The 20,973-nt window shown below is 39.4% G+C and overlaps 1 protein-coding gene across 1 annotated transcript in view; it reads left to right on the forward strand.

The window, feature by feature from the left end:
- Positions 1-20,147: 20,147 nt before the first annotated feature.
- Positions 20,148-20,973, forward strand: part of LOC117317926 (nuclear receptor subfamily 1 group D member 2-like) — a 118,776-nt gene continuing 117,950 nt past the window's right edge. The window contains exon 1 of the mRNA XM_033872895.1: positions 20,148-20,435. The gene's annotated coding sequence lies outside the window, so the exon portion shown is untranslated. The remainder of the gene's footprint in view (positions 20,436-20,973) is intronic.

Genomic DNA, 20,973 nt, shown 5'->3' on the forward strand with positions numbered 1-20,973 from the left:
TAACTATTTGGAATTGTTGGTACCTTTTATTACGTTGCAATGTTTCTGTGGTTCCAAACACAATGTTCACGCCAGACTTTACTTGGATAACATTGTTGCAGTCAACTATGTGGAAAATATGGGAGGAAAGAAACCCGTCCTTTATGATTTCGCCAGACAAAAAGGTTATGGTGTATTCACAGGAACATTTGTCTTTCGGCTTGCCACCTACTGGGGGTCTCAAAATATGTGCATATCGGCTATCTAGAAAAGTGTCAGATGATATATGGAATGGTAATTAAAACCATCCCTGTTCCAGGACATTTGTCAAAGATTCTTCTAACCGAATGTTGATCTGCTTGCGACCCGTATTAACATTTACCAGATCCTATAGTTCTAGCTATTGATGCTTTCAGTGTTTTATGGACAGATGACATTTTATATTAATATACCTTTACGTTTTTTTTCTCTATATAAAAGTAATGTGATAATTTGACTATCAGCCTCGAGATTATTGCGCATGTGTTTCCAGGACTGTCACACCGGGTGACAGTTCGAAAAACTGTCACACAGCGAACTGTCACACCCCTGCTGTAACGTCGTCAGAACGTTTGAAAGACACAACGACATGCAAGCGCTTTATTGACACAGATTTTTTATTGTTGCAGAAGGTACATTTAGCTTAACATTTTGTTTTCTCTCACGAAAGTGTAAAACATGGATCAACACACGCGTTTTCATTATTAACGGACAGAGATAGCCAAATCCTACAAACGTCTGTCAAGTGAATGGAGGACTATATAGCAGAGTCTCATACCAGCACAAACATCGCAAATATCTCAGCATTATACGAGATACTGACAACGGATTTTAACCTATTTCATAGAAAAATTTTACGCAGACATCCGAAAGGCTAATGGTGAGTTTTATGCCAAGAAGTCAATGATTAGTGTCCGATCTGGTTTACAAACAATGTTATGATTCAGGACCGCCTCAACAAGGGGTTAACGTGTACAATTAGGTTGTTCATGTGCATTACTATCACAAATGAAATTATTTCAAAAAGGACTGATCTTAAAATTGAGATATTGTTAGTTGTTGAATAAACTTATTTTGTTGAGTTTAATAGAGTTTTGTCATTTATCAATTATCAAATGAGTTTTATCGGCGGAGGGGGGAGGGGTAGCGAATAACTACTTTTATATATAGAGAGAGAGAGAAAAAAACGTAAAGGTATAATAAAACAGTTATCAAATGGGGTAATTTGGGCAACAGTAATTTTGTCAGTCTCTCAACAACTGTTGCCCTCGGGCTAAAGCCCTCGTGCAACAGTTGTTGCTTCGGGTCTGTCAAAATTACTATCGCCCTCATAACCATTTAATAACTCTGCCTTCCCTCCTTTTAGTCCCCTCAGTCAGGTGTTGCAGAAAGTGGAGGAAAACACAGAGATGATTCTAGTGGCACCATTATGGTCAATATGCACAAACATGGTGCCGTCTATACTACGGCTGTTGATGGATGTTCCGCTGTTGTTGTCGAACAGGGGGTAAGTGCTACAACTGATAAACAATCGGGGGGAAAACACCCAATCCAGAAATCTACGACTGATTACCCACAAGTAATCCGGCTCTGCATTGAAAAAAACCAAGGAATATCGGGAACAACTGCATCAACCATCATGGCAGCTTGGAGACAATCAACACGTCAACAATACTTGGTCCATATCCGAAGATGGCTGTGTTTTTGTCAGCGAAAATATGCTTCTACTTTCTCCGTCTTTGAGTGAACTTTTAGATTTCCTGCAGGGAATGAATGATAAAAACGTATGTTACAGTAGCAGTAAAACTGCAAATCGTGCACACAATCCTTATTTATTAGACATGACAGGAAAGGATGTGCTTGTAAATACGGTACCTTTGTAAAATGATTCATGAAAGGAGTATTCGAGCAGAGACCAGCTCTGCCACGATATGTCGATACATGGGTTGTCTCTGTTGTCTTAACATAATTAGAATCAATAATACCAATACACTCGATTGGCCACATATAAATTAACAATGTTACTGGCACTACTTACCAGTCAGAGATGTCGAACTTTGCACCTTTTTGACATAGGAATATGATTCTTACAATTGATTCAGCAAATTTCGTAGTAGGGGATCTTGTAAAGCAGTTTAATTAAACCAGGAAATCATTTGAATCCCTTAGTACTTTGAACCAGATACCATGCTATGTATCATCACAGTGTAAAAAGAATATCTTCAGCAGACATCTTCACTACGAAATGGTGAAACTTAATTGTCACTGGCAATAAATGCACCTCATCAGGCTGTCTTCAAACAAACTATTGCAAATTGGATCCGTCGTGCAGTGCTACGACTGGCTGGAGTAAGTACTAGGATGGCTTCGGCATCAACAGCTAAGGGTGTCAGTGTACCTATATCTACCATACTGAAAACTCCAGGCTGGTCCTATTAGTCAGTGTTTAGGAAGTTTTATCACAAACAATTGACTCCTGGTCAGTCTCTGAAGGTTTGGACACTTCTTTGTTGAAAACAAACATGTGTGCGAGGACTTTGCAAAAACTGCAATTCGAATTCCATGTCTGAAATCTTCAGCGACATGTACTTATATAGATGTAGATGTGTTTGATAAATGGTTACTTTTGTATATATCTGTTTTATGATTGTGTTTATATTGGTTTATTTAACATGAAGTCATCATCTCTGAACTCACACGGGAGTCGTAAGAAGGTTAATTTCATGAAATTGGAAATTAAATGAGCTTTCCTATGAAAAGCGAAATAGGATATAAATTCCATGAAAGTAACTTACTACTTAGGTCAATTGAACCCCTTTTTAGCGCTAAAACCATAGGTTTTAGCAGCTATTGTCAGCGCTTTTGAGAGAAGACCATCGTTGGTACTACTTTGCTGCTAGTGTATAAAACAACCAAACAACTACTGCGATTTGATGACATTTATTCTCAGACATTGGTTACATGAGACATCAACAGGGAGAAATGCGAGCATTATGTGGGCACCCGGTGATACATATTCCGCGCCGGCGTAACATGAAGTTGATATATGAAAGTTGGCACACTCGGTGGCGTGAGGATGTCCGACTGTTAGCCCGGCGTTCCCTGGCGCTCCCCGGCGCTCCCGGCGTCAGTCCCTACGCCCGGCGTACCTGGCGACAACCCGTGCCCGCCTACCTTACGCCACAGCCAGCACCTCACCCGTCACAGTCCACCGGCCACCTCACTTCACCGAGTGCTATTTATAGATATCGTGTGCTCTCACCTGTTGTCCGGTCGTCACAGCTGCAGGTGTCTAAGAGACTCCCGACTACCGTGCACGGGTATATATAGCCCCGAGCCCACATAATACGTCGCAATCTTTACATGTAACAACACAGATAGTACGCACTCAATACAAATACAGGTAAATATATACAATACACGTGCAACAAATACACGATCATTACACTACCCCCGCCTCAAAAGCGTTGGTCGTCCCGACCAATATAACAAAAAGAATTGTTAACAAATCCAAAAATGTTCGTACAATTCAAGTACCCTTCTTACTAACTCTTTTCCGTACAGCAAACAAACTTACAACATATACCTACTCACTCATAAGGCATAGTCAATAACTAATATAAATACGAAAATCATTTATACTTATATATACACAAACACAATTATACACAGAACTATACAAATCAACATGAATGCATAACGCTTAGATATACAAATCAACATGAATGCATAACGCTTAGATATACCCCCTCCCTTAATGGTGGACGTCCCGTCCAACCAAGCAGGAATGAAAACATGTCCATTAGAACTCCCGCGTCCCGCGATTGGCTCGTCCCGCGTGTTGGCACGTCCCGCGATTTCACTATGTATGTCCTGGCGTTACTCACACTCCTCACACTCAATAATGTGGCACGACCGCGTTACCGTTGTTTTCCCATCTGGTCCAGTGCTTGTCCTAATCGTGCTTTCCTCCCGGCGATGCCGCTTGACTCGCATGATGTCACACTGAACAGACACATCGGTGGCCTCAACGTGTCGCTCCTTACCTCCGCTCCCATCATCCTTTGCCTTCTCCACCACTTTATGACGTTCCGCTGCCCGCTCCACTGGTGTGGAATGCCGCAAAGGTGATATGACACTGGCATTCACAATAAATGCCCTCATAGATATGTCGGGATCTGCCCCGATGGACAGTTCCGCCGCTTCCTCAACATTCCCTGGCACCACAGAAACAGCAGCTGCATTGTTCGCCGTGACAGTGACTGTGGTAGCTGGCGTAGTCTTCGCTGCCTTCGCTGCCTTACAACGGCTTACAACCTAGATATATTTTATATTAAGAAACAGTACATTTCAATTGACTTAAGAATATTGGGACTGAACTGCAGCCATTCTCTCACAAAAATCGGCAAAATCTCTCTATTTTTTTTTATTTTTTCTTCAAACGAAACTTATAAACATGAATTTTTGTATAAAAAAAGACAGAGACGTATACTTATATACATATTGTGACTGTAATAACTGAATGTTTAAAATGTTCTGATCATAAAAGAAACACAGATATATTAGATAAATTCTTGGAAAAACTCTGTCGTCTATCTTCACCGGAATTCGTTTAATATTGATCCGAAATTTACTTTCAAATTTAGATTGGAATGTAACAACTTTTTAATCATATCTGCACCGTGTAAATTTTGAATTTTTATAGCCATCTCATTTGATGGTCTTATTCTTATTATTATATTAATTGCACAAGTACATATGTTTTAATGCAAAAGAAGTGTAACTAGATCTAGCTCAGTAGAGTTTTCTAATCCGATACAAAATGATAAATTATACTGTATCTTGAAACCTTCAGTCAAAGATGATTTAAAGTTATTATAAAGACAGTCTTGTGAAATTATTGGTATATCTCGTAAAACTAATGAAAATGTGTATTTTTATCAGATTAATTAATAATAGTGTAGCCCTTGGGCGCTCGGGACATGTATGTGTCAACTACATGTATGTCCGGTGCGTGAAAGGACTCTTGACAAATGTCATCGTATGAGAGAGGTTTGATTGGATGAGAGTGTTGCACGGACTTTTCGTCCTATTCCTTGCACATATCATCCCTGTCCCCCGCTCCCTGTTCATTCTCCATCATGCCATTGGACAGTGTAGACAACTTTATAGCTAGCCCTGGTAAGTCTGTCTTCATGTACTATATTTTATAAATGTAACTTTCTATATTCTACATTACAAAGTCGCGTTGTGTACCATTGTCGCGTAAAAATATTGTAATTGTTCCGGTCAATGTACTACGTCCATGTTATATGTTTTGTAGGTCTTTATGTAAAAAAAAGAACCAAGAACCTGAATCCTGGTGTTTTCTATATATACTTCACCAACGGTTACAAATGGCGCCCAACGTGGGGCTCGGGAATGATACTCATCGCTGCTTGCGAAAGCATCGCTGTTACCCCTGGAAATTCGAGGACGAGTTCTTTCCTGGAGGGGAGTATGTAACCCTGGTAAATACTAGCCGCGATATACCGCTCGGCTAGAGAGATCTTCTCTTTAGCTCGATCGGTTGAGCGTAAGACTAGTAAGCCAGAGGTCCCGGGTTCGATCCCTAGCGGAGGCAGTGATTTAAATTTAATTTATCATGCACCTTGTTACATTGGCGCCCACGTAGGACAGGACAAGATTTTGGAGGGACGGATAGGTATTTTAAATACTTACCTTAATCAAGTTAATGCGGCTGTTGGCGTCGCTTCTATAAGATTTCACCTTGACGTCATTATGTCTACATGCCGTGGGCGCAAGCGTTCCGTCGCCTTTGAATTGTTCAAGGACGGTGTCCATCCAACCGAGCTTTTGGCTAGGTATTGGATGAAGCGTCTAACCTTAAAGATCTTTGAGGATTGCCAGTGAGCTTTAGTGGTTATAATATTAATTATCATATATTTTCCCATTTATTGTAAACAATGGCAGAAAAGCCAGATTTGCCAGACAAGGGATTGAACTTACCTCCACCTTTGAAGAGTGATGATCAAGCTGTAAGGGCTAAGGGTGGTGAGCATGTCAAGTTTGAAGAGTCTGCTGAGATTAATCTCTCAGAGGAGCAGATGATAGTACTGCTTCAGAGGATGGGCAACTATGTGGTCGTCCCTGTTGCAGATAAACCTGACGGTGTGAATCCACACCTACCTGTAAAACAGTCCAGGTCAAGGACAAGTTCCCTTGCTCCTGGTGACAGACTGCTATAGATAACGGGTCATTACACAAGGCTGCAAAAAATGACTTACTGAGGCATACGTTCTGGACCTCACTGCACTCAGATAAACTTAAGAGCCAAACTCGTTAAAGTATGACATAGTTACCAGCTATGAGGAGCTCTTAAGAGAGATTAGGACTTTAGGAAAAGAACTAAATTTGGTCTCAAATGCTGGTAGTTCAGATAATAGTACTTCACAGCATAAAGATAAGAGAAAAGGTCAAAGTCATGCAGTCTCTGTAGAGGTCGATCAACAGCAGACAAGTACAGCTGATTTGTCCAAAGAGTTTGAAAAGAAATTGAAACTTCTTGAGGATAAAATGGATACCAAATTTGACGAGATCCTCACAAAACTCGATAGCCATAGACCGCATAACAGTCCTAATCAGGGTCAAGGTCCTAATCAAGGTCAAGGTCAGGGTCAAGGTCGGGAAAAAAAGTTGTTTTAAGAATTCTGGTCACAAGTCAGGTGAGAAGAAGAACCCAAACTAGTTACAGTATCTGCTGTAGGCCAATCAGAGGCTGAATGTAGCATAAATGGCCAAACAGAGATATTGGATAGACTGTTAGGTGTATCCAGTACGGGTTCTATAGTTTTAGAAGGTAAGAAGATCAAATGTCTGATTGATAGTGGTTCCCAAGTGTCCACAATATCACAAACAAAGATTAAGCCTGAACTTAGAGATTTAAGTACCCTAGATCTGGACATTACTGTTGCAAATGGTTCTGCCCTGAATTATTTAGGGTATATTGAGTGCGAGGTCCAGATATCGTTGATGCGGAATGCAAAATTTAACATTTTGGCTTTGGTAGTACCCGATACTGATTACAACATGCAGTGCCCTGTATTGTTAGGTACTAATGTTATTAGGGTTATTAAAGATTCTGTAGCGGATGATTTCTTTGCAATCCCTACTGAATGGAAAACCACCGTAGACAGTATTTCATGTTCATATGGTGTTAGGTCCCTTAACAAGAAACCTCTAAGGGTAGCCCCATACGAGTCTACGGTGGTAAACGGTATGGTAAGGAATTTAGATCCGGGTGTAGACAACATAGTCACTGAAACCAACCTTGACATTTCCAACCTTAAATATACTGTGTGCCCACGAGTTCTCAAACTTAAACATCAAATGTCGAGTACCAAGATCCCAGTAAAAATTTGTAATGTTACGGCTAAGCCTATCATTATCCAACCCAAATCATTGATTTGTTCCGCTAATCAGGAACAGGTTGTAGATAATCTAGCATCTAATCTGTCACCTGCTGAGTCTACAAAATCAGTGCCGGAGGAGCTTGGTATTCAGTTAAACACAGAGAACCTTAGTGCAGAGCAGCTAGAAAAGGCACATCAGGTACTTGGGAATTGGAAACATGCATTTTCAACCAATGCTTTTGATATTGGTTGTACTGATCTCGTAAAGCACAAAATTGAGCTTTTAGATGAACGGCCTTTCAAACAGCCGTATCGTAAGATACCAACTGGTATGTACGAGGAGGTCAGACAGCACATTAAAGAAATGCTAGAAGCGGGGGTAATCAGAGAGTCTACCAGTCCCTATTCTTCTAACGTTGTTCTGGTACGTAAGAAGGATGGTTCATTAAGATTCTGTATTGATTACCATATGCTCAATTCGCGTACCCGCAAAGATGCATACATGCTACCACGCTTCGATGACACAGTAGGTACTTTGATTGGATCAGAATACTTCTCAAAGTTAGACTTAAGGTCTGGCTACTGGCAGATCGAGATGGACGAGCGTGATAAAGAGAAAACTGCCTTTTCTGTTGGTAATCTTGGTTTTTGGGAGACCAACAGGATGGGGTTTGGTCTCTGTTGTGCTGGTGCTACGTTCCAAAGAATGATGGAAAAATGCATGGGGGATATGCATCTTAGAGAATGTCTTATTTTTCTCGATGATATCCTCATAATCACTCGTACCTTTGATGAACATCTTACAAGGTTGGAATCTGTTTTCGCCAGACTTGTACAACATGGCCTCAAACTAAAACCTTCCAAGTGCGAGTTTTTTAAGACATCTGTGGCATATTTAGGACATGTAGTGTCTAAGGAGGGCATAGCTACAGACCCTGAAAAGGTGTCTGCAATCAAGAATTGGCCTCGACCTCAGAACGTAAAGGAGCTTCGTCAGTTTTTAGGGTTTGGTGGGTACTACAGGCGGTTTATTAAAGATTTTGCTGCCATAGTACAGCCACTGAATTTACTTTTACAGGGTCATGACCTACATAATAAGTCAAAGGTCAAGCCCAAGGTCAAACCAAAGGTCAAATCAAAGGCAAAACCTGAGAAAAAGGCAGAATGGGTCTGGGGAGAATCCCAGCAAGTCGCCTTTGATGCCCTGAAAGAAAAACTGATGAATCCCCCAATTCTGGCTTACGCTGATTTCTCTAAGCCATTCATCCTCCATACTGATGCTAGCATCCTAGGTTTAGGTGCTGTTCTATATCAGAAACATGAGGATGGCGAAAGGGTTATTGCGTACGCAAGTCGTGGATTACGGCCGAGTGAGCGGAATTACCCGGCACACAAGTGTAGTATCGTTATAATAGATTATATTCTAGTCAAGGGAGATAACTCCAACAGTCTTATATAACACTTAGTACGGTCAGAGTACAATCTATGAAGAGTTATCCGCCCGGAAGTATTCTGGGATAGTGTATAACAAGATGGCTGAATAAACACATGTTGAGTTAAATCTGCTGGGTCAAGTTGTGCGTACAGATCCTACAACAAGCTTGAGTTTTTGGCACTGAAGTGGGCGGTCACAGATAAATTTCATGATTATCTCTATAGTAATTCGTTTGAAGTTGTGACGGACAATAACCCGCTTACTTATGTGTTGGGTAAAGCTAAGCTTGATGCCACCGGTCATAGGTGGGTTGCCGCTCTAGCCAATTACAATTTCACTCCGTCATATCGTGCTGGGAAGAATAACGCCGATGCGGACGGTCTCTCTCGCATATCTCAGGTTGGAGCTGATGTTGTTGAGGCTATATGCCAGTCAGCCGTCACTGTAGCTCCATTGATGGAAAGTATAACTGACATTTCTGTGCCACATTTGGCCAATGAGGGTACAGCATTGCCAGATAAACTTGCTACAGTTGACTGGAAAGAACAACAAAAGTTAGACTCAGATATTGCTTGGGTTTTGGCCCTTAAGAGAACTGGTTTTCATCCCAGGGGGAAACGGCTGAGTGACGAAACTCCATATGTCCAGAAATTACTCAGAACTTGGAACAAATTGAGTTTACAGAACGGTGTTCTATTTCGCACCATTTCTCTTGACGGTCAGGATTCCAAACAGTTGGTGCTGTCAAAACAGTATCATTCCCTCGCCCTTAAAGGTGTTCATGATGACGTAGGTCATCAGGGGAAAGAAAAAAACACTTTGGTTAGCAAGACAACGCTTTTACTGGCCAGGGATGGAGAGAGATGTAAACAAGAAAGTAGAGACCTGTGGTCGCTGCATTAGAAGGAAAACTCCAACTAAACCTACAGCTGAGCTGGTGCCTATACAGACGTCGAGACCGATGGAGTTGGTCTATATTGACTTCCTGAGTCTCGAACGGTCTTCAGATGGGTCAGAAAGTGTTCTAGTAATCACTGATCACTTTACTAGGTATGCTCTAGCCATACCCTGTAAAAACCAGAAAGCCTACACCACAGCTAAAGCACTCTATGAGAAGTTCATAGTGTACTATAGTTTCCCAGAAAGGCTCCATAGTGATCAGGGCCGTAACTTTGAAAGCGAGGTTATCAAGAAGCTTTGCAAAGTGGCCGGGGTTAAGAAAACTAGAACAACTCCATACCATCCCATGGGAAATGGTTCAGCTGAGAGGTTCAATTAAACACTCATAGGGATGCTCGCTACCCTAGATGAGTCCCAGAAAAAGGATTGGAGATCCTATGTAGCACCAATGGTCCAGGCCTATAATGAAACCCGAAACGATGCCACAGGGTATTCTCCACACTTTCTTATGTTTGGGTGGCACCCCAGGTTATCGGTGGACGCTTTCTTAGGAATTGACCCAGGTCAGCAGGGTGCAGTTAATTCATGCTCCTATATCGGAAAACTCCGGAATAGGATGGATTAGCTTATAAATCTGCTCGGAATGAGGCTAACAAGAATGCTCAACAGAATAAAGTACGGTATGACCGGAAGGTTCGAGATTCTAGGTTAGAGGTCGAAGACCGAGTCCTTGTCAGAAAGGTAGGTCTGAAAGGGAAAAACAAACTAGCTGACAGGTGGGAGCAGGAACCCTGTGTGGTGATTAATATCCCCAACAGTGATATCCCTGTGTATAAGGTGACATATGAAGGGTCAAGAGATAAGAGTCGTACGTTGCACCGTAACATGTTACTACCTTTTAACTCCATTCCATTGGAAGTTCCCCCTAAGGTGCCTGTTCGAAAGATCGGGCCAACCAAACAGCTAGTTAGCCCTGACCTAACATCCTCATCAGACTCCGATACGGAGACCGAGTTGCTTCCCCTTAAGCCCCAAAGACGTTCCACTAGGAGGAGAACGAACCGAGAGGATCTGACATCAGACTCTAATCAAAACTGTTCTGAGTCCAGTAGAGAAATCGAACAGGGTTCAGACACGTTTGAGCCTGAGGGCGGTATCATCACACCAGATCCGGAGTCGGATATACAAGTAAGTGTTGATGTACCCTTGTCAGAATGCGGTTCTTTCGTTAACTCAGAGAGCTCAGAACAGGTAGATCAATGAAGCCCAGAAGCGGTACACCCCCGCCGTTCTACACGAACAACTAAGCCTCCTGATCTATACGGGCAATGGGTTTACCTCCTACAGAGTCATTCATGTCTGTCGTAAACTAACCAGTGTACATGTCTACAACAACCCATGACTTTCGATTGCAAGTAGCAATTATATACCATCACTGTTATTTGTATTGGTCTATAACTGTATTTTAATAATTAATATCTTTTAAGTTTGTGACAGTCTAGTTTGTGACAGTCTATAGACTGGCTGGTAGGGATTGGCCCAATCGTCAGGGCGGCTGTACAAAAGTTAGTATTGTTATTTGTTAAACTTTTTATTAATGTATATTAACCGATTTTAAAATATCATTTTCATATATCTCTGCTTTGATCGATGGTTGGGGTTGGTATGGATTGTCCAAACCGCTCTCCCCATTTGATCGATATGGAGACCAATACTTGAAAAGGTGTAAAAATTGGTTCAACCAGCTTATTTTGTTTGGTGTCTGCCGACCTCCAGGATCTTTTCAGCAGTTATGGTAACATGTAAGTGGTGCCATTATTGTGGGTATAGTATTATACCTACTTATGTATAGATACTGCGGGAGGGGGGGGGGGGGGGGGGGGGGGGGGGGGGGATATATTGGGTCATATATAGGCGTATATACCATACACCATTACTACACATGTTATTAACTTAATATAGGATATAGTTTTACCTGAGAAGGTTAACTTGCGGGTATCCTGTGTAGTGTACCCATGAAACTTCTGGTCATGTTTTCCTAGTTATATATCCCTGTGGTAGTCAATACAGTATCAGGGTGAGTATTAGGACAATATGTTATTGTTACTAGTGCAATAATGTATCTGTTTACCTGTTAACCAATGTAATATATGTTAAGCAGGTATTTATGTAATGCCAGAAGTCATTTCATCAGGGAGGGGGAGTATGTAGCCCTTGGGAGCTCGGGAACATGTATGTGTCAACTACATGTACGCCCCGTGCGTTCAAGGACTCTTGTCAAACGTCATCGTATGAGAGAGGTTTATTATTTTGTATTATACAAGTTCATGTGGAATTTGCATAATGAGGATGTTTGAATTATAAAACGTGTAAAACAAAGGTATGGTGTAACATATGTTATATCAAAATAAGATGTTCTTATTCAAATGATTTGAATACAGCAGCCTTTGTGTTGATTATTGAATAATATACAGTTTATTCAAGTGTCTTTAATATTTCAATTTATGTCTTAATAATTATGCTATTTCAACAACATGTAGAACTATTGAATCAATATTCAACTCAGACGGGAATCGGGCTGTGAATCACGAATGATTAAAAGATAAACCCCTAACATTTTACATAAGATACAGTTGTGCAATGGAGAACATATATTTCAGTCCTTCTCTGAAATTAATACCAATTAAGACCCCATTTTTAGCCCCTAGTTTCATTTTGGGACCAGTCAGAAAACAGCATGGCCGACAGGCAGCCATCTTGGATTTTGATAATTGAAGTTTGTTATCGCTATTTCTCAGAAAGTACCAAAGGGATCTTTCTTAAGTTTCATATGTAGGTTGTCTTTGGTCCCTAGTTATGCATAATTCATGTTGCGGCCAATCGGAAAACAACATGGCCGACAGGCAGCCATCTTAGATTTTGATAATTGAAGTTTGTTATCGCTATTTCTCAGAGAGTACAGAAGGGATCCTCCTGAAATGTCATATGTAGGTTCCTCTTAGTCCCTCTTATTGCATTTTGGGACCAATCTGAAAACAACATGGCCGACAGACAGCCATTATCGCTAAATCTCAAATTTCATATAAACCAAACCAATTTGTTTGAAAAGTACTGGAGGGATGTTTCTCAATTTACACAGATTAGTGAGAGGAAGAGAAAATAGAGAGGAGATCAATCTGACATGGAATCTATAAAGATCATTCAATGGCGGACGCCAAGATTCTTCTGGGATCTCTTGTTTATCTCCGTTTCGGTAATTCTAAGTCCGTTTCGGCAAATACCTCACATCCACCAAACACCGTTGCCAGCTCCCGGTACTCTTCATATTTAAATATAATGGAGGCCTCGACCAAATTTATATCTTATTTTAACGTTTACATGCCCAATAGTAGTGAATTGTGACAGCATTGACGGCATTCGGTTGAAACCGCATTAGAAGAAATACCAAATATATTAATTACAGGTTATTTAGATTTTGATTTTCAGAAACCTATCAGAGGCGATCTATGTGATATTTTGTCCAATTGTAATTTAACCAATCTGATTACCGAACCAACTAGACAAACCGATACCTCCTCTACACCGTCTGACCCGATAATTGTAAGCAATACTGTAAATGTCATTTTTTTCTGATGTTATTGAAATTAAGCGAACAATAAGTGACCGTGATGCAGTTTTTGCAATTATAAATATTCCTGTTAAAACAAGACATTATTATAAAAGACGGGTGTGGCTGTATGATCAAACCGATATAGATAACCTACATGTAACGATAAACAGTATACCTTGGATTGATACTTTTTTACCAACCTTTCAAATTTTAATGAAATGTGCAATTTTTTACTGAGAAATTGAAGCTGTTGAAAAATGTATACCCTCTAACGAAATAGTAGTACGCGATAGTGATCACTCTTGGCTGAATGGAATGGTAAGACGTGATATAAAAAAAGAGACCGACTTAAAAAAGATCATGTATAACAATAATACTGAGTCGAACAAAAATAGATATAAGTATATGAGAAATAAAGTAAATAATTTGATAAAGAGGGATAAAGAAATATTTTATGATAACATAGATACAGCTATAGATAATATGTAGTAGTAACCACCCCAAGACATATTGGAAACTTCTAGGAAACCTTATAAAATGTCAAAAAGATACAGATACATATCCTCTACTAGACAGCACTACAAATGAAATAACAAACGACAACGATAGGAAATGTGAACTGTTAAATAACTACTTTAGCTCCGTATGTACTCTGTCAGAAAATGTCATAGATAAAGACCTACAATTGTTTGAAAGGAGGACTGTTTCTATTTTATCAGAAATACATATAGTTTCCAGTGAAGTTGAAGACATTATAAAAAATTCTAGATGTTAATAAGGCATCAAGCCCTGACGGTATTAGCCACAAAATGCTAAAATTATTATCCAGAGAAATTTCATTACCGCTATCTTTTATATTTAATCATTCTCTGTCAACTTGTATATTTCCTGACAACTGGAAAATTGCCAATGTCATGCCTATTTTTAAGGCCAATGATGCAAGCATAGCCTCCAACTACAGACCCCTATCGTTGTTAAGTTGTATAGGCAAACTTTTTGAGCGTGTAGTTTATAAACATGTTTATAATTTCTTAATCGAAAATGGCCTTATTTATAAATATCAATCTGGGTTTCTACCAAGCTATTCCACTACTCATCAGCTTATTGAGCTAGATCATTCAAATTATTACTTCGTTAGAAAATTACGAGCATTCTATTTTAATTTTTTGTGTGTGATTTTTCAAATGCCTTTTTACCGTGTATGGCACAAGGGTCTAATACACAAGCTATACAATATTAATTATGTTATCTCTGGACCTCTTCTTTGGTGGATAGCCAGCTATCATTCCAAAAGAAAACAGACTGTTTTAACGACTCATTAACCTCGTTTTAGACTATAAATGCTGGTGTTCCCCAGGGTTCAGTTCTCAGTCCACTTTTCTTCCTATTGCACAAAATTTCCTGTGATCTTTCTTCTGTGTCTAGGCTTTTCGCAGATGATACCTCTCTTTCCTACTCGTCAAATAATCTAAATATTATTGAAGCTGAGGCAAGAAGTGATCTAAGAAAACATGAAGTTTGGTCCAAAGAATGGCTGATGTCCCTACCAAAACCGAGGCCTTACTTGGTCCAAAGAATGGCTGATGTCCCTACCAAAACCGAGGCCCTACTTGGTCCAAAGAATGGCTGATGTCCCTACCAAAACCGAGTCCCTACTTGGTCCAAAGAATGGCTGATGTCCCTACCAAAACCGAGGCCCTACTTGGTCCAAAGAATGGCTGATGTCCCTACCAAAACCGAGGCCCTACTTGGTCCAAAGAATGGCTGATGTCCCTACCAAAACCGAGTCCCTACTTGGTCCAAAGAATGGCTGATGTCCCTACCAAAACCGAGGCCTTACTTGGTCCAAAGAATGGCTGATGTCCCTACCAAAACCGAGGCCCTACTTGGTCCAAAGAATGGCTGATGTCCCTACCAAAACCGAGTCCCTACTTGGTCCAAAGAATGGCTGATGTCCCTACCAAAACCGAGTCCCTACTTGGTCCAAAGAATGACTGATGTCCCTACCTAAACCGAGGCCCTACTTGGTCCAAAGAATGGCTGATGTCCCTACCAAAACCGAGGCCTTACTTATCTCATTTGCATTTGACAATACCCCCATCAAAATCACTAACCAGCATAAACATCGATTTAATGCCAATGCATATAGGAAATATAGCTCCTTATAATTTACGAAATGCACATTTCTTTAGAAAACAACAATTTCGTTGATAACTGTCAAAAAACTCTCTCTTTCCTTCTGCTTCAAAGCTCTGGAATGACTTGAATAACAATATTAGAAAATAATAAAAAAAAAAAAAAAAGTTCAGAAGTGTTTTCTATTTTTGTTGTTGATCACACTTTTGTTATCAGATATATAATGTATTGAAATATGTAATGGATATTAAATGTTGAACAGAAAGAGAAAAAAAACAACTTAACCTCTGTTTTGACCTTTGTGGAACCTCAGTTTAACCTTGGTATAATCTTCAACTCTATGTGCTTGGATGTTGTTTTTTTTCAGAAAACTGTTTGCTATAAATTTATCATTTGTTTATTGATAGACTGGGTGAGAGAATGAGTGTAAGTTGTTTGTATTATTGCTATGTGGTAATTTAAGTGTGAGAAAATGAGATGTGTATCATGTGTCAGTTGTGTGGCGAGTGAGAGCCCCCCTGTGTGGGGACATGGCGAGTGAGAGCCCCCCTGTGTGGGGACATTGTTTATATTTTGAAGGCTGACCCCAAGGCCCCAACCTTGGCAGCCTTCATATGTATACATGTTCTGGGGTATTAAATGTTTGTGTTAAAAAAAAACAATATTAGAAACTCGCCCTCCCTCGGGTCGGTCAAGTGTAAACAAATCTATGGCAGTAAACAACATATGCAACAAGCAGTTTATTAGCTATGGTCCTAGAAAACTAAATGTTCTTCACAACCGACTAAGAAATCGAGCAAGTTCACTAAATTACGATCTTTTAGAGCTAATCTCGTAGATTCGGCCTGTTGTCAATATAGGCATCCCTGTGAAGAATGCTTTCACTTTTTCCTTACTTGTCCTTTATAATTATGTTAACTTGAGAGGAACATTCATCGCTGATCCTAATATTTCTCCAGCCGACACTATAAAATCGCCAAAGCTACACAACATCTCCTGGAAAGGGTCGGCAAGATTCGACTAGCTATCATTCTTAACAACCCCCTAACTAGCTAAATCCCACCCCTCTCCTTTTCATTGCCTTATTAGTTCAAGGCATCCCTCTGTCTCTATTATTATTACGGGAGAAGTGACTAATCCCATTGTTATTTTATGTCAATAACATAATATAAACAGGGTGATGTAAGTCGTTACATGTTATAAACGGCCCGTTATAATGGAACATTATTCAAATGTTACACGTTATATACGGCCCGTTATAATAGAGCATTATTCAAATGTTACATGTTATATACGGCCCGTTATAATAGAACATTATTCAAATGTTACACGTTATATACGGCCCGTTATAATAGAACAGTATTCAAATGTTACATGCTATATACGGCCCGTTATAATAAAACATAATTCAAATGTTACATGTTATATACGGCCCGTTATAATAGAACATTATTCAAATGTTACACGTTATATACGGCCCGTTATAATAGAGCATTATTCAAATGTTACATGTTATATACGGCCCGTTATAATAGAACATTATTCAAATGTTACATGTTATATACGGCCCGTTATGTAATAGAGTGCGTAGCACGAGTGTGATATATGCGATACGTCACGAGTACCCATTTTGTATCTGTTTTATCCAATGACAGCCGAGGTTTTGTCACCCACGTGCCTAGGGGTGGAGCTATAAAATTGATCAGAACCTGTCACTGTGATATGTTTCCCGCCAATTTCTGACACGTTTTGTTTTCTGTCACAGTAGCCATTTCATTTCTAGTGAGACTGTCAACCATGACGGATCAGGTACTGATCACTGATGTCGATGTGTTCACTGACCTCGACGATATAACATTATCACAGGCCGTAGATAAGTATGAGTATGAACTTGAAGATAGTGACACGGTAGCTACTTACATTGGAATAGTTGATACCAAGGAATTAGCTCAGCCAATTGTTGTAAATGAACTGAATGGTAATGTGAAAAACATGTGAAAGGCTGCAGGATTCGAGGGAAATTACATAAACCATTCCGGAAAGAGGTCCTGCGCTACTTCCCTTTACCAAGCAGGTAAGTCTAAAATCATATCGTTTGAACAAATTGTGAAATGAAATATTTTTCGTAAATTTCAACGTTCACAATGTCACAAAATCCTTTCAAAATCCGTGAAATTGTTTAAAGAAATCAATGAATCGGTTAATCGGTATTTTTATCCACTCGTCTTGTTATCATTTTCATCACTATTTTGTTTATGATAGGATTTTTGTGCAACGAAAGTATATTGTTACATTTAGCGTAATCTGTATAACCATTTTTTTTTAAATGACTGAAATTGTATATGTAATCATGTAATGTATGCTTTTTTTTACTGACCTGTTAAAATAGATTTTACTTAATAAAATATGAACAGGGTTTTATATTCTGTTTGGTCAGGTTTTGATGAACAACTCATTATGGACAGAACGGTACATCGCAGCAGGGCTGTACGTGCATACAATGTGAAGAAAGAAGACGGAAAATTTCTAAACGGCACTCGTATTTCATTAAATTTTGATTGAAATGCATTTCCTGTCTTTGTTCATTTGTCACGCCTACATTTGAAATTGGCCCCGCCTCAAGACTGAGGCATGGACCAATCAGAAATGCCATGTGATATTTCAGATATCACATATGTCATATTTGAAGTATGCAATATAACGCCAACAAAAGATCAAAGAAAAAACGGGGCGTCATTGGATAAAATAGAGCATTATTCAAATGTTACATGTTATATACGGCCCGTTATAATATAACGTACATTTTTCAACTGTTACATGTTATACTTTGGTTTAGTTTAGTTTAGTTTATTTTGTTTAACGTCCTATAACAGCTAAGGTCATTTAAGGACGGCCTCCCGTGCGTGCGACACGCATGCGGTATGTTCGTGTTAAGTCTCCTTGTAATAGGCTGGAACTTTTGCCGATTTATAGTGCTACCTCACTGAAGCATACTGTCGATATCACCCAGCAGCACACCCCATCCAGTCACATTATACCGACAACGGGCGAACCAGTCGTCCCACTCCAAATATGCTGAGCGCTAAGCAGGAGTGGCAACTACATGTACCATTTTTAAAGACTCTGGTATCTACATGTATGTCTCGGCCAGGGGACAGAACCCAAAACCTTCCTCACAGGGGCGAACGCTCAATTAAAGGCCAAAAGTGAGGCATTGTCAAGGGAGACATTAGGAAGAAGAAAGTTGATCAGAAAGAAGAGAAAAGATAAGATCCCAAATTTAGTCGCCTCTTACGATCATGCAATGGGGGCAGCAGGTACAATTCTTACGCCCTACCTGCAGGGCAGACATGTATACACGGCCCGTTATAACAGGACATTATTCAAATAATACATGCTTTATATATGGGTCGTTATAATAAAAACTTATTCAATTGTTACATGTTATAAGTGGCCCGTTACTTGCAATAGATTATTAGTAAGATGTTACACGTTATACGCGGCCCGTTATAAAAGAAAATTGTGCAAATGTTACATGTTACATACAGCCCGTTATGATAGATTTTTTTTTCAAATCTCACATGTTAACTATGGCCCGTTATAATAAAAAAAAAATATGTCGCAAACATAAATTACGTTTCATAATCATCCATTTCTAACGATTAATGTACAGAATGTTTGTAATACTTTTATTCCTTTTTAATGGCATGTTTAGACTCCTGATGGTTCCGTTTCGGTAGCACTTGTTATTAACTTATTCAAAATAACTCACAAAGTCTATTCAGCACTTAAATGGTTGTTGTCTATTTAATCGCAGGTTTCCAATATATAAAAGGGCGGCTCTGATCCCGTTAAACCTCTGATGTCACGGCCGGGTCAGGGGTCACCGAAACGAGGTTATGGAGAAAAAAATCGCAATTACTCAAAAACTGAAGTCGCTTTGAAAGTAACACTTTCAGCATTTTTAGTTTCTTCATAAATGACATTTTATAAGCTTAACATACCAAATCGTTCAGGATAGACTTTAAAGCACAGGGGCATGTCTAGTCAATTTGCTAAAAAATACGTTTACCTACTGTAGCTAGGGACTCAAAAAAAACCACAACTTCTGATCATTGTTGTTTTGTTTGTTTGTTTAATGCCGATAAATTGTACATAGGTACCATCCGATCGCCATTGAAATTCTGAACTATTTTTTTTTCAAACTTCTTTTTTTCCGTACAAAATCCTCACCTACATACATAATTCTACTACCGATCTCTTCAGAAATCTTTACATATCTATAGGTATTTCCTATGCTGGCTGATATGTGCCATTTCGTCCTTTCGTCTTTTCGCCCCCGAAAAGACGAAAGGACGAAATGGCACAAATCAGCTACCGTAGTTTCTGGCTATTTTTTTAAAATATAAGAATAGACATTACCCTGTACTAAGGTACATAATGTGAAAAAGTACTACATAATGGCAAAAGACTTTTTTGCCATTATGTGAATTTTTGCCATTATGTTATTTTTTTTGCACTTTTGCAGTGTATGTACATGTATTTTATCCTAAAACGAAATAGAAAAACACAAAAAGCAAACAAACACATTCATTATTCAAAATTTAATAGAAATGATACGAAATCAAGCTCAAATTAACAATTAAACAATTCAATTTTTTTACACTGTATCATGCATAGACTCGCATCGCGCATGCCCACGTGCACCGGTGCATGCTAAAAAGAAGGAAACAAAGAAACGCAGACGTCAAAAATGGCGTTATTGGAAACTGTGGAAAGGATAGACATTTCGTGAAAGGGTACACATTTCCTGGCTGTTATCAAATGGCGGAATCATCACACTCTATGATGAACAATATGTTTTTATTTGATATCGCTAAACTCCAGCTCTAGGACCCGAGGATAAAAAATCTGCGATGGAAAGGTAAGCTCATTAAAAATGTTTTAGAAAGCTCCATTTTGACATACATTGACCACAGGGGCATGTCTAGTCTTATATTAACAAATAGCCAGAATACCTATATACTTGTATTAAGACATAGACTAGACATGCCCCTGTGTATTGACTTTCAAGTATAAATCCAGTTTATAGCGCATACCAAATCTCGCATCCCTCTTCCCAATCACAGGGCCCCAATTGTAATTTAAATATCGGAAACAAAAAACTTTAAGGTGCTGTTAGTAGCCGAAAAAAAAAAATTTGACACTTATTTTTTGGCTGCAACAGTAGTTAATTGGGAAAGCCAATTCGCGAAGTCTAGGGCGGGGCCAAAAGGTGTAATTTGGCTTCATTGTCTAGTTTTATATTACAAAAAATAGTCAGAAATACCTATATATGTCAATATATATAGGTATTTCTGACTTTTTTTTGTAATGTAAAACTAGACATGCCCCTGTGTCTATGAGATATGTAAAGTATTCGTATCAAACTGGTAGCACCCCTTGGGGCCTGAGCGGCAGAG

This window comes from Pecten maximus, chromosome 19 (genome assembly GCF_902652985.1).
Source record: "Pecten maximus chromosome 19, xPecMax1.1, whole genome shotgun sequence".
In the NCBI taxonomy this organism is placed as follows: domain Eukaryota; kingdom Metazoa; phylum Mollusca; class Bivalvia; order Pectinida; family Pectinidae; genus Pecten; species Pecten maximus.